Source organism: Adiantum capillus-veneris, chromosome 9, assembly GCF_014529385.1.
Source record: "Adiantum capillus-veneris isolate H3 chromosome 9, ASM1452938v2, whole genome shotgun sequence".
Taxonomy (NCBI): domain Eukaryota; kingdom Viridiplantae; phylum Streptophyta; class Polypodiopsida; order Polypodiales; family Pteridaceae; genus Adiantum; species Adiantum capillus-veneris.
Window position 1 is genome coordinate 114047292 of NC_140939.1, and position 15674 is coordinate 114062965.

General features: G+C 41.4%; 1 non-coding gene across 1 annotated transcript; it reads right to left on the reverse strand.

Moving 5' to 3' along the window:
- Positions 1 to 11413: 11413 nt before the first annotated feature.
- Positions 11414 to 11571, reverse strand: LOC147451013 (U12 minor spliceosomal RNA). The gene has a single exon (XR_015189327.1). It is a non-coding gene; the product is annotated as a U12 minor spliceosomal RNA (small nuclear RNA).
- Between the last annotated feature and the right edge of the window lie 4103 nt (positions 11572 to 15674).

Genomic DNA, 15674 nt, shown 5'->3' on the forward strand with positions numbered 1-15674 from the left:
ATAACGATTGAGATTGACAGACTATGTATAATTGCTACTATGAGGCATTGTATATGATTAAAACACATTGAATACAAACTCTTTCATAATGATTTTTGACACAATTTTTATTCTACTCTCAAGCTATATTGAATCTGTGAAGTTTTTATTTACTTATGAGACCGAATGTTGTGGTTCTTCTTGTAATTCAACTTCCACGTCTATTATCAAATTCTCTTCTATTTCGTCTATAGTGCATTGAGATACACCGACATTGAACTCTTCTTTGTCTTCGATTTTACAATCATACAACCAGATTGGCATTTCCTCTTCATAGCCAGCACTTTTAATGTGATGCAATATCTTTGTGTTGCAAAACATATACAGTAATTCTTCAGCTCTGTCTACCAATAATCTGTTGCAAATAGTGCTATGAACATACTTGTATATACTCCACTTTCTCTCTGAACTTGAGTTTGCTGTACATTATGCTAGTACTTTCATTGCAAGGAAACGTAAGGTTGAGTAATACTCTCCACCATTCATCATCCACCACTTTCATGCAGGTTGCTCTTTTGTCATTGACTGTACAAAATCATTCGCAAAAGGACCTTCTAATCTAAATGCACTCATTTCTTTGATACAATCAATTCGGTTCTGAACATTGGAGTAAAACGTGTTGACCACGTCATAGAAATCGATGGCCACCTCTGTGTTGGACATCATATCTAAATTCCAATACTCCAAATTGAGCATGTAGGCTACACTATGGCGTGAACTATGAGCGCTCTTCCATCTTGTATGAAAATACTTAGCCAAAATTCTTTGTTGTTTGCCAGAGAACAGTAGTCGCCACTCCTTCTCTACTACAGACTCTTTTAGCTCCTCAAGATTTTCAAGACTCTGTTGGACTGACCACCATGTCATCCACACTTTGCCCATATTTGGCGCCTTCTGATCAAGGTTACAAATCGCAAACATAACGGGCATTATTACATGGTATGCATCCATTACACTCCTCCACCAACCAACCTTGTTCATAGAGCCACGTAGACATGTAATTTTTGCTTTCACTTTTTCTTTCTGCTCAAGCTGCCATTCGTCAAGACCGTGGAATTAAAAGTGTCAATCATAGCGCACTTATTGCGGAGAAGTAATTCCAATGTATAAAAATATGTGCAAAATCGAGTTTCAGCAGAAAGTTTCAACATCACTGACATACGTGTTATGTACAAATCACGCACTCTTTGTCGTTTCAAGATAAATTTCACAACTTGACGCGTTGTATCAATTATTTTGGCGAACCATGTGGTTTCTTCACTAGAGTACCAATCTTTCGGCACTAAGTTTAAACTGTGTATATACAACCATTGATGAAATATGTGAAAAGCACTTCTTTATTAATTTGCTAGCATTTTTACACTTTTTTGCGTTGTCCATGACTATTTGAACGACATGTTCAACTCCGATTTCTTTAATGACATTAATCAAGACCTCAGAAATGTATTTTTCACTTTTAATTGCACTGAAACTGTCAATCGTCTTTATGAACGTTTCTCCCCTTGGACAAACCAACATTGTATTGATCAGTGGTCTTCTTTGAACATTTGACCAACCATCACTCACAATTGTGCATCCAGAAAGAGAAATATTTTCAAGTATTGTTTGGCAACACTCTCTTTGACTTCGATATAACATTTATCCAAGAGAATATTTCGTATCGTGTGATAAGAAGGAGCTAAAAATCCTGAGTCAAACTCACCAATTTTCTTCTAAGCGGCCTTCCAATGATTGTTGTCTACCATGACTAGAGCACTTCGAGTGAAGAAAACCACTTTGGCGAGTGCAGTTTGTGCTTCTTCTAGAGACTGTATTCGAAAGCTTTGATGCAATGATTTTTGCCGCATTTGACCAAGTCCACCTTCATTGTGACGCTTAAAAAGAACGTTGTTTAATGTTCTACCTGCGTAGACTGTTCTCCAAGGTTAGTTGGTGTCACCACAGGATCAGCAGAGTTAATATTTGGCTTTGACTGCTCTTGACTTACATCCATAATAGAGCTATATATATGTTGTCTCTTGCCACCCTTTTTGGCGAGCTCTTATGTCAAACGCTTTGTAATTGCAGGTGTCTGAGGATTTTCACATTTCCTACAATTCTTTTTAATGTTACTCAAAAAATGATCCCTAATACGTGATGCACCGCTTGATTTTGTTGTGAAGCAAAATTTACATTGTCACTCCATATATCGACCGTATATGTTGTGAGCATATAATCCCACTCTTTGCCAGGGACTTTTTTATTCTTTGGTTTCTTCGTAACACCTGTTGTTGCCGATATTTTTCTCCATTGCTTTCAATTAAAACTGAAGGCATAAGAACTAGATGTTCGGTTTTTCACAAGAAGATGATTGTACCCGACGCTTGCATACATCCCTAGAGATTTACCTAGTTAAAGTACCAGGTAAGCACGAGGTTTACTTTATATAATTACGTTCGTCGGATTTTTTTATTTTTTCAACGGGTCCATCAAGCAATGTCTTTTCTCACCGGAAAAAAAAACCCCGATGGGCCCTGAGAGAATATGATTTTACTCGGTGGATTAACCGGCTCTATTGATTTTTGCAAATCATCATCAAGGTCACGTTAACAATTAACGTGATCACGTCTTTTTCTTATGTAATTACTAGAGTTATTAATGTAATCACACGATCGTAATCATGTCATTGAAATCCCTATCTAACAGGATATTCAATTGTTGGAATTAGGGTTGCAGAGAAACACACACAGCTTGGAGAAGACGAAGGAAGCTCAAGGCATACAATAGAGTGTGTTTAACTTAGTGTGCAATGGAAAGATAGATAGCCCTAGAGTGATGGGTGTATATACAATGCTCGGGGGAAAAAACCTCCTAAAGAGGGAAAAAATGCCCCGGCGGTCCTAGTGTGTTCACACACATCACTACCACATGTATATGGTAACAAATCCCCCCTGGAGTGATGCGGTGAATGAGAGCTGGCACATGAGTAAAGGGAAGTGCCATGCCCTAAGGACATGATCAGTCCACAAAGGGGAGTAATCCCAAAGCTTTGCGGAAAGCTTCAAGCTTCTCACGAGACAATGCCTTTGTGAAAAGATCTGCAAGGTTTTCCTGTGTTGGCACATAAGCCAAGCTGATCTCTCCTGTTGAGAGCCTCTCCCTGACATAGTGGTAATGCACCTCAATGTGCTTTGTGCGAGCATGAAAAACTGGGTTCCTCGCAACTGCCAATGCGCTCTGACTGTCAGTGTAGATAGTGTTGGCAGTGTCCTGTCCAACACCCAAATCAGCCATAAGGCGTCTGAGCCATACACACGCAACCGTAGCTGTGAAGACTGCCCTGTACTCAGCCTCACAACTCGAACTGGCCAAAGTAGGTTGCTTCTTGCTCAACCATGATATACATGAACTGCCAAGCATGAAACAAAAACCACTTGTGGACACTCGCGTGTCAAAACAACCAGCCCAATCTGAGTCCGAAAAAGCATGTAAGTCTGGCGGCAATGATCCCCCCATTGGGATAAAACAAGCCAAGATGTAAAGTGCCACTAAGGTAGCGGAAAATCCTCTTGACAGCTTGCTAATGCTTAGACCCTAGGCTATGCATAAATCTGCTGACCTGTGAGACTGCAAACTGAATATCCGGCCTCGTGTTGCATACATAAATGAGGCAGCCAACAATAGTTTGATAAAGAGTGACATCAGCAGGATCGCCAGCATCATGTAGACTCAACTTCAAACCTGTTTCTATGGGAGTGGCAATAGGTTTGCAATCCTCAAGTCCAAACATACATAGCAATGTCTCTATGTAACTTTTCTGACACAAGGCAATACCACCATCACACTGCTTAAACTGTATACCCAAGTAATGATGCAACAGTCCCAAATCTTTCATCTTGAAATTAGCATTCAAATCAGCCTTAAATTCAGCAATATGTCTCTCATTTGGTCCAGTGATCAGCAAATCATCGACATAAAGAACCACAATGAGAAGTACATCATCCTCACGCTTTACATACAATGTGCTTTCTGTTGGACTGTTACGAAAGCCTCGTTTAACCAAATGAGTGTCAGCTTTCTCATACCAAGCACGAGGAGTTGCTTCAACCCATACAAAGCCTTCTTACATCTGCACACTTTGTCCTCTTGTCCTTTTATGACAAAACCGCGAGGCTGCGTTACATAAACTTCCTCAAATATGTCACCATTCAAAAAAGCAGTAACAATGTCTTATTGATGTACATCCCAACCAAAATGAGCTGCCAATGCACATAGAAAACGTACAGTAGTCATATGACAAGTGGGAGCAAAAGTCTCTTCATAATCTATGCCTTTTTGCTGTGCATAACCTTTTGCAACAAGTCAAGCCTTATGGCGATCGATCTCACCATCCGGCTTGCGTTTCAACTTGTAAACCCACTTCGTACCAATGGCCTTTTTGCCAGGAGGCAAATCACATAAAGTCCATGTGTCATTTTCTAAGAGTGCATCATATTCTGATTGCATGGCAGCCATCCAATTTTCTGAATTTTGTGCTTCATCAAAAGACAGAGGCTCCTCAACATCATGTAAGCTAGACACAGCCAAAGCATAACAATCTGATGCATAAGATGCATGGCGAGAGCCTGAACGAGTACGACTAGACAAAGGTGCATCCAATTTACTGTCACGCAAAGTGTGCACCAGCCATTTTGAGATACCTCTAGCCTGCTCATTTTCAGCCCTTTCCTCATCAAGTACATCATGTACATCTGCATCAGTAATAGGCTGATCTAAAACATTTTCACAAACCCACATAGGCTGTACATTTGCCTCATTGGAACTTACATTTGTATTTCCACCACTGAAAAGAGGCAACAAAGTGTCATAAATGTCATGTGAGCTTACATTACTGTCTCTAGTACATTACAGCAAGGGTTGAACAGAATCTTCCACAAACACTACATCCCGAGAAACCAGAATACGTTTTGTTTGCGGATGATACAACCTGTAACCTTTGCTTTCAGCACTATAACCAACAAAAATACATTTGACAGCCTTATCATCCAATTTTCTGCGTTGCACTTGTGGCACCAAAGCATATGCCAAAGAGCCAAAAACACGCATGTGCTCAATAGAAGGCTTTCTATCATGCCATGCTTCATATGGAGTAATAGACTGCAAAGCTTTCGTAGGACACCTGTTAAGTACATAAGTGGCACACATGATGGACTCAAGCCAAAAAGAATGCGGCAAAGCTTGACTTTTGACCATACATCGTGCCATTTCTGTCAGTGACCTATTTTTCCTCTCAGCAATACCATTTTGCTGAGGTATATAAGGCACTCTACATTGGTGTTTTATCCCACGACTAGCCAGAAATGCATTAAATTCATGAGACATATACCCCCCCCCCCCCCCCCTCGATCGGAACGGAGGGTGCACATAGTACATTTCGACACATTTTCAGCCATAGCCAGAAATTGTTTGAAGCACATAAAAACTTCGGACTTCGCTTTAAGCAGAAATACCCATGCATGCCTGGAGTAATCATCAATGAAAGTCACGAAGTACAGGTAATTGCCCAAGGACGGAGTTTGCATGGGCCCACAAACATCACTATGCACAAGCTGCAACCTGCATGTGGCTCGAACTGAACCATCCTTTGGAAATTTAGAACGTTGCATCTTACCCAAAATACAGCCTTCACAAACATGTTTGACAGGTGCTTCAAGAGGTGGCAAAGAAGCAACCATATTAGATTTCTGCAAACGCAGCAAACTGGAAATATTTAGATGACCAAAACGTGCATGCCAAAGTTTTGCATCTGAAATAGTCCTTGAATTTGCAACAGCATTTGCAAAATTTTGTCCACACTTGTCATACAAAGTGAGCTTATACATCCCACGGCACAAAAGGCCAGATGCAACAATTTCATCACCAAAACTGAGATCATGAACTGTACATCTGTCATCCACAAATTTGACTACAAGTCCAAGTCTAGCAAGTGCGGATACAGACAAGAGATTCTTCTTGATCCCAGGTACATAAAGTGCATCAACAAGTGTGAAGGAACTTCCATTTGCAGTAGTAAGCACAATCTTTCCAACTCCCTGAACTGGATAAGAGGCATTGTTGGCACAAGTGACTGAATTCCCATGAGGGACAGACTCGAGAGAGGTAAACAATTCACGATGTGAGGTAATGTGCTTTGTAGCACCACTGTCAAAATACCACACATGTGAATCTGCAGCAACTGACAAGCATGCATCATGGACAGCAGGATTGTAAGTGCACTCTGTGCTAAAAGCCCATTCTGCATCAACATCAGCTTTACAGTCTCCTTTTACAGAAGACTCAACAATGGCTGCATTTGTAGTGGAACCAACATTTACAGTGGAACCACCCTCTTTCTTCTTAGCCTCTTTTGCCTTCAACTTAGGACACTGCTTGATCAAGTGATCATTAGATTTACAATAATGGCAACGCATCTTCTTTTTGCCCTTATCACCAGAATTGCCAGACGAAGTGTTGCCAACAGAAGCATTAGGAACAGTATTTTTGCCACTCGTAGCAGAACCATAAGAAGTGGTTGCATTGCTGTTACCACCCTTTCTTTGAGAAGCAATAAAAGCCTGTTCAACTGCACGCTGTCTAGTCCTGTTTTTCTGGAAAGTGACTCTTGCAATAGTAATGTGTATAATGCATCAAACTTGACAACTTCTAGATTTCCTTGGGTCATAAGTCTCCAAGTACTAGCAAAAGTCTGGTAAGAATCTGGTGAGGCATCAAGAACAGTCTGCACAAGGGAACTGTCTGAAATAACTTCACCTGCAGAAATAAGTTGCTCATTGATATCCTTGACACTAGCAAGGAAAGTGTCCATATCATCTTCCTCATGCATAATCTTCGACTCCAGCTCTTTACGCAGCAAAGCAATTTTAGCCTCATTGCGGCTTGCATAAAGACTTGCTAGAATATCCCAAGCTTGTTTTGCAGATTTTGCTGAACGGATGTGAGGAACAATGGTGCGCTTCACAGACAACGCAATCAATGCATGAGCCTGCGCATCCTTAACACCCCAACGAGCTTGTTCTGCCGTAGGTAAAACAACTCTAACAACTGCAATCCTTGCAGCAAGACCTGCAACATCCTCAACATCGCCTACATCCTCAGAACCAGGACGTACATCAATGCCCTGCACAATGTTCCAGACACACTTTGACACAAGAACATGTTGCATGATATAAGCCCACATAGGGTAGTTGTCCCCATCCAACCTATCCTCAGCAGCAAACATCTTGAACACATCTGTGTTGTTGTTGTCAGCCATGGTAAATGTTGCACCTGATGTGAAAACTGCCCGAAAATAGTGGAAACGGAGGCCGAAATGAGCCCAAATCAAAATTTTGAGCAGACCGAGCTCTATGAGCTCGCCCAAAATATTTGTCGACCTGCGAACGCTTGCCAAAGCTCACTAAAATCGGAGAAAGTGAGTAGGCGTGTGTTGGAGCAGCTGGCGACTAAGCCCGGGAGGACGTGACCTGCTCTGATACCAATTGTTGGAATTAGGGTTGCAGAGAAACACACACAGCTTGGAGAAGACGAAGGAAGCTCAAGGCATACAATAGAGTGTGTTTAACTTACTGTGCAATGGAAAGATAGATAGCCCTAGAGTGATGGGCGTATATACAATGCTCGGGGGAAAAAACCTCCTAAAGAGGGAAAAAATGCCCCGGAGGTCCTAGTGTGTTCACACACATCACTACCACATGTATATGGTAACATCAATTATTCTAATGCCAAGTTGACCACCTTAGAACAAGTACAGGTTGATGTAGTCACAATGCTGTAGAGCATCTCACACGTCTAGATGCACTGACAACCACTTTAGTTGCATCTCCTCTTCTTCAAAGTAGGAGGACACCCACAGCATGAGTGAGCATAGTCTCACCGATGATTATGCGAGTCTATGCCGACATACATGCGGAGCCATCTGTAGAGACAAACTCAGCTCTGCTCAAGGATATCAAATTGTAGTTTTGGAGGCGAGGAAAGGGAGAGGAATAAAGATTCTGTGAAAATGTTCCTAAGCGGTCGAATATCATGTGTTGCACAAGCAGCCTAGTTATGTGCATCCTGTACAGACTAGTTTCCCATTGATTGCCAAGGCGTACAAGTGGTGGATGAGTTTGAGCATTCATCCTGCCACTTGGGCAGAGTTCAAAACTATGTTTTGAAAAAAATTATTGTCAAGAAATAAAGAAGAGCAAAACTGGGAGTTATGGGACAAGTGTTCAATGCAGAACAAGTCCCTAACTCAGTACATCTCAAACTATAGAGAGATAGTACTCCAACTAAAGGGAATCGATACATGCCAAGGTTTTGTGGGGCTTTAAAAGGGGTCTCTTAAATGACTATCTTGAGTACATTGAGCTTCTTCAACCGAAGGATTTACTTGAGGGAATCAAATATGCACAGATATATGATAACATCAAGCGTCGTGGTGCATGAGATGGGGCAAACAAGGCTGGGAAAAAAAGAGAAAAAAAGGTCATGGTTTAAAACAAAGGGGTTCCATAATGAGAGAAAGGGAGAGAGGACTGACCATGGTGGTCGTTGGACTAAAGAACCGTGACCATTCAAAAAGAAAAGAGAGTCCAAATTGCACCCAAAAAAAAGAGCTATGTTAAAGTGCAAAAGGAAAATCGTTGCTTAAGCTGCAATGAGGTAGGCACACCAAAGCCAAATGCCCAAAGCTCAAAGCTAGTATGAGTGGCAATGAGCCTAAGAGAGATGATAAATCCTCTAGACACTTGCACATAGTGCATACGCTCTCTCACAGTTCCAGAGAGTTCAGGGAGGTGACAATGTATCACTATGTAGAGCGCCATGCTTGTTTGGTGGCACCAGCTATGTGACAACCTAGCATAGGTCCACACAACATGGTGCGCTTGTATGCCAGCATAGGTGGCCGTAGAGTCGCTGCTTTCATAGATGATGGAGCTAGCAATAGCTTCTTTAACTACTCATTGGTTAAGAAGTCAAGGTTTTCTGAAACCGCGATGTCCGTTCATGCACATGGTAAAACAGTTTGCTTGTTTTAGAGTTGGTTATCTTACTCTCTGCCCATTTTACTTCAGCCTTTGTCTTTGTCAACTTGACCTATTGGTTTAGGTGTTGGTTTAAGCAGCTTGGTTTATCCCTTTTATATGAACCTGACTCACGTCTTTTTGCACGTCGTGTGCTCTCTTGATATGCCAGCTGCGGTGCTGCCAGCGCAGTCTCTACCTAGAGTCTATATGAGGATACTCTAAGCTGGCCAATGGCGCATCGTTTGTGACATGTCTATCTCCATATACCTTGGTCGCTGAATGAGCCCCTGCTTTGAATTTGAAACCAGTGGTTATATATCGGCGGGCAGCAGTCCAGAGCCGTTGCCAGTGAAGCTGAGCGGACAATTGCTGGTTGACCAAAATGAAGGTCAATGCGGTGCACACACGGCTCGATCTCGGCTCACAAGCGATGAGAGGCTGCTGCTCTACCACTATGCCCGCAACATGCACCTGAGAGGCGAGGGCGAGATGTTGTCACCTGCACCTACATGGGGGCAAGCACCCCGATATTTAACCATTGCCAATGTGATCTCTGTAAAACTTCATCTTTGTGGGCAATGGAGTCGGCTCTACCCATGTATGCCTCACATAATATCACATCTAATTACCTATAAAATGTAGCTTAAGATGGGCCTTAAGATGTCTCAAAAACAGATAAATTTCTCAGCACACACCAATCCTTAAATTGGTAGGCTGCTCTCGTCGCCGTGGCTCGATTGAGGATTGGCCTGAGATGACCATTGATTTGAATCAACAGTCATAGGGTAAAGGCATTATGTGGTCATAGTACTCAAGTCGGCAGATTTGACCTTCACCTTATTGGCAAGCTCGCTGCTCTCCTCTCGATTTGTTTGCAAAATTTATCTTTTGGTTCGGTGGGAGAAAGACCATGATGTTGTTGGTTAGCATTGAGGGTAGACACAATTTTCTCAGATACCAGTGAAATCTCTTTTCCGGGGTTGCCAGCAAATTTCTGGTCACCCAGTGTGCTTCAGCAGTTGGATCTATTTTGGGGACACCAAAATCAAAGCAATCATCCTCTATTGTAAGAGATGAGAGAGAACATTCACATGAGGTGTAATTACTGATCCATGGCTAATTTTGACCGTTTAATTTGCCATAGACTACATGCGTGCATTTGGAACATGTATGTGTGTGTGTGTGTGTGTGTGTGACCTTTTTTGTTATTGAAAAGCACTTGAAAATGAGCTGTTCTCAAACGAAAATATCAACCAGTCGACGTATCAATCCACCTCTAGTCTTTCCATACTCTTGTGGTAAATATACTCGTATGATATTCGGTATATGATACGCATATGATATGATCAAAGCATACCTACCATGCTTAATTTAGAGGGCAAATTGAAAAATCATACATGTTTACCCTCGGACAATAGCCAATGGTGTCTTCAAGTTTTAACAGTAGTGGCTATCAAGTCCTAAACACTAGATAGTTGTCACATTTAGCATTAAAACTTTTCCATCCAGTATGGTATAGCACACATGCAATTCTTGGGGGTATGAACCATAAATACCCGTAAGTGTTCACCGTACAGTTTCCGTATGGCTCTCGGAGTCAACCACTCCAATTCATATTGCACGTGTCGAATTTGCTTGCCTCCAAGTAGATGCAGTCTCCTCCTATAGAAGCATCAGAGGGCGGTTGCAAAATCTGAATAGAGAATGAGCCTGCACGTAGGCCATACAATTGGTATGGCCTTCTGTGCCATGTATATGCAGCCACATACACTGTGCTTTGGCACAAGCAGACAAGCGTAACGCAGAAATATCCAGACAAAAGCGCAAATATCTTGTTTTGTGAAGGCTCTTTCATCAGTGTACAGTTTGCTGTAGCTGAATAGTGAAGCTTGAGACATTAGAAAACCAATTCGAGCGTCCTTCACTTAACTGCCGAGCTAACTTCTCAGCTTTCAAGGACAAAATGAGACAAAACTGTCTTTCCCAGCAACTCTAGTCTGATGATGGAGAAATCTTGTTTGACCTGCTACCTTCTGTCCACCAAACAGCCAAAAATCGAGATGCAAAAAGGTGTTCTGCCAAAGAAGTGGATGGAAGGTCCTGTCCAAAGAGAGGAACATGCAGAGAGAGGACATGCTGAGGCGATCTAGGCCCCCTACAACAGAAAACATGCAGAGGGGATCTGCCAGAATACGCCACAACAAGAAGACGATTAAGGCACCATCGGGGCGAAGAGAGAAAATGCGGCGCCCTGCCAGAAACGGTTGCCATCGGGGTTCCGACAGAAAGAATACTTCTTAGGGATTTGAGATTGTGAGGATTGGGAGGCCCGCGCAGGCGAGTTCTGCAAAGTAAGCAGCGTCAACACCCGGCCAGCCTATTCCCCCTCCAAAAATAAGAGTTCGCGTGAGAGCACGCTCAGCGCTGCGCCCGGCGTCGCCCGGGCGCTTTGTTTTCCTTACTCATTAGTTTAAGGCAACGTCTTCGGAGGTAGCCAAAAGGTTTATATAGTGACTAAACCAGGGAAGTTAGCTATGTGGGATTGTTTACTGCACATCAAACTACTCAATAGCATGCCATTGTAAGATACCAATTTGCCAGGGCGTGTGGAGGAGATGGATCTCTCTCTCTCTCTCTCTCTCTCTCTCTCTCTATAGAGCGAGTTGCTCTACTCTTGATATTGCAATGTTGTACAAGATTTCCTACATTGAATCTATAAATCCTGAATTTCATCATATTGCAGAAAAAAACATTCCAGTTGTTGACCAGGGCCAGGTTGAAGTTCTTTACCTCCTACAATTGCATGCACAATGTGGAAATTTGTTTATGTGCTTTAGAAATTCTCTAAAGGGATATGTACAAGGGTGAATGGCCCTTGATTGATATTTGAGTAGGTTGAAGAACAAGGACGGAGTGAACAGTAATTTAAACAAATTTGGAAGAAGCTTATGGGTACTCCTTGCAAGATGGGTTTTTGTGGAAGCATCCAAAACAAAGAAGAGAAACCTCTCAACAAGTGGTCTGTGTGACAGGACGACTCAATTGCAGGTTATCAAAGAGTTCCACGAGTCACTAATTGTACCAAGGGACATGTAATCTTCAAAATCATTTTTATGATATTATAAGTGCCTTTTTATTGTTCATTTTTTTTGGCTTTTAGGTGATGGCCAAAGATTAGCTTTAGGTTGGATATAATGCTTGAGGAAGCAGTATGCAAGTCCTGATTGCTTTCAAATAATATGAGCTATTAGTTTAAAATATTATTAATGCACTACTATATTTAACAAATATCTAAAAGTTTTCTCTTTCTACTTGAACTTATGTAGTCCCTAGAAACTAGAATGCACTTTACATGCCCCCTCAGATAGTACTAAGTGTTGATCTATACTAGTATGAATGAAATCAAAATACAATGAAACTTTAAGAGGAGCCATAATTAGCCTAGGGGCACTATCCTGCCGTTCCCCATACATTTGTGTGTACTAATTCCAATACATTTTTACTTACATGCTTATCATGAGAAAAGGATTCGTATGTGCCAAATCATAGTGTCTTGCAAACTCACAAAACACCAATACGTGACCTTCTAAGTTCTCTGGTTCCAATCTTTAAAGCCCTTTATCTGTGCAGCAATTGCATTTTGCTCTAGTAATGTTGCTACTTTCACATGGTCTCCATCAATGTCCTCCCAATAACATTTACCCATAGGGAAATTCGTCATTTTGAACTTTCAAGCATGGATGTTTTTCTTGTCTAACTTCTCACTCTAGCAATCTGATTTAAGTCCATCATTACTTGGTGACATACAGCCCAGCTGTAGTATCACTGGCAAAGATATACTTATCCACCAAGCCATACCATTGATGACAATTGTCAAGGATGGTCATCTAGGAGTAGTGCATGTTGAGCTTGATATCTCATCAAACTTGTGAGTCAAATTTCAAGGCACACGCATTTGATAAGGAACCAACACACTCTAAGGTTGCAAACATCTCCTCCTAGTTTTCCACGGCATCGACCCAGCTGTAGGTTACTTTGAGCATATATCTCATTTAGTGCATGATTATTTTCAAAAATTTAGGGTTGATATCATGTTTGGTATGTTGTAGATATTTATCCATTGCGAACGGGACGGATTGGCAACCAGTTGAGAGCATAGTTGGGATTTTTGATGCTTTCCATACATTTATTGATGAGCAAATATACAGAGGAAGACCGCACAAGGAGCTTGCAGATAATGGAATGTTTTTTTATGATATGTCATATTTGGAGCGCAGAATATCATGTGGCTGGGTTCGTGTAACTCCTTTGACACTTCCATCTTTTAACAGCAAGGATTGGTCTTTTCCAGCTTTCCAAACTAGTGAAAGCTTCAAAATAGGTTGTTTTAGGATACATAGAAGTCCCTCAAGTATTCTATTGCTACAAAGATTGTTAGGCTCACTCTATTTATGCATGTTGAAGTGTCTGTAGATTTCTTCTTTGATGAGCAAATAAGAACTACCACAAGAATGTTCATTTACAAGTCTGAGAGTTGTTTGGACTTTTTAGATGATAATTGGGATAGGAAACGATCGGAGGGCAAAATTTGTATTATGCAAAAGAAGTCTATAATTTGCAAGTACATTATAAGCTCTCAAAATTTCATAGTGTCATTTTACTATTTTAAATATCTTCTTAGTGGAAAACTTATTCCACTCGACAAAGGTATAGAGTCTAACTCTGAGAACAAACCTTTAGCAATGGATGTCTACTTTTGAGAGAGCCTACTTACTGTGATGGAGACAATGTCAAGTACAACTCTTACACAGCTTAGGGTAGATCTCACACAGCTCAGGGTAGATCTTACATATGAAGACCTTCCGCTTCTACCAGAAGTGTATGCATTCAGTCTCAACAATAGCAAGGTACTTATTAAATGGATAATTTAATTTGTCTTTAATGCATTAAGATATAAATACTAACTCTTACTTTTTTCTCAAATTCCAAGACGCAAGGAGAAAACAACATTGTGCAAGGAGTCCCTCTCAAATACACTTCACTTGCCATCCAAGATGTACACTCCAAAATGACAAATACGAATACATTTTGTGCCACTCAAACATTGTTTCAAAATTGTACACTTTGTATTGTTTCAAAACTTTAGGCATTTAATTTTTTCTTTAAAAATGTGTACAAAAGGATAATAATTACTGCTCCGTTTGCCTACTACTGCTCTCCTTCCCCCCCCCCCCCCCGGTTGCTTCCACTACTCCCCTGTCCTCTCCCTCGGTTGCTACCACTCCTCCCCTGCCCTCTCCCCTAGTTGTTGCCCATTCTCCCTCGGGGGACACTGGTCTCGGGTTTCCTGTCGTGTCGCTCGAATGTGTGGGCCTCCTCCATGGTTTCCCATGCATCTTGCACCTGTGAAGCTTCCCTTTGTTCTCGCTCTTGCTGCTGACGTGTAACCCAATCCTCTACTTCTGCAGCATTCATATAATATTGATTGATTGTGTCTTGCATGTTTCAAATCTCGTTTTGAGTCTATTGATACTACGACATCATTGCGTCAATGCGGACATATTCGAACTCCTCAGCTCGGGTTTTTCCTCTCTTGACCGATTGTGCACCAAAATTATAATATGTTGAAGGGCCATTACAAACAAAATTGCGCACATCTAGGGGCTGTAGTTATGCAATTCAAGGTCCTGTAGATGCGTGATAGTAAGAAAGTAAGTAAAGAAGTTACTTCTTCTAATACAAACATTGTAGCGATTCAAGCATTCAAACAACACGCGTGCTTATGTTTGGCACATCCAAAATTTGGAAAAGAAGGAGCATAGCATTTATACACGTCCGCCAGCCACAACTGTATTCATCAATCTGCGTGGGCACGCTGATCTGTTGGTGCTAAGTAGCAGAACCTAGATCATGTTCAAACAAAATGTGCTCTACACAGCATACAAATTTTCTGGTGGTTCTACATACATAAGCACTTGCTTTAGTAAGGCATTACAAACATACACTAAGCAAACACATAAAGATTTGCCTTACATATTTACACGCCCATGGAATCCCCTTCTTTGCTCGGAGTTTCCATAGTAGACAACCTTCTCTTCAATGTCGAATAAAACCAAGCTCCAATGGTCACTACACAGAAAAAAACACCAAATCCATCAAGTATGAGGAATAATAAGATCCTAAATCCAACATAGTTTTACATACCAACACGAAACTCACCTTTGATTGTATGCAGTGACCAGAAAGTGCGATAAATCCCAATTTACTCTACTGAACCAGCCCAACAACACGAGAAAGGAAACTCCGTTGTTCTGTAGCATAGGTGAGATAACTGAATCTATCACGTATATTTTTTCCTGCATGTCCACGGGAAAAAGCGAGATAGCATACCTAACATGAATAAATGCTAGTGATTAGATTGGTTAGTGGATATATATAGGTCAAAACCAAGTGAATAGTGGCCTTCAAAAGATACTAAGAGTCCCTATTCGCTTGGTTTGAACCCCAATAGCGCAACATCATGAGTTAGAAGGAAGCAAATAGGGTCCTTCAAAAGATACCAAGGGTCCCTATTCACTTGGT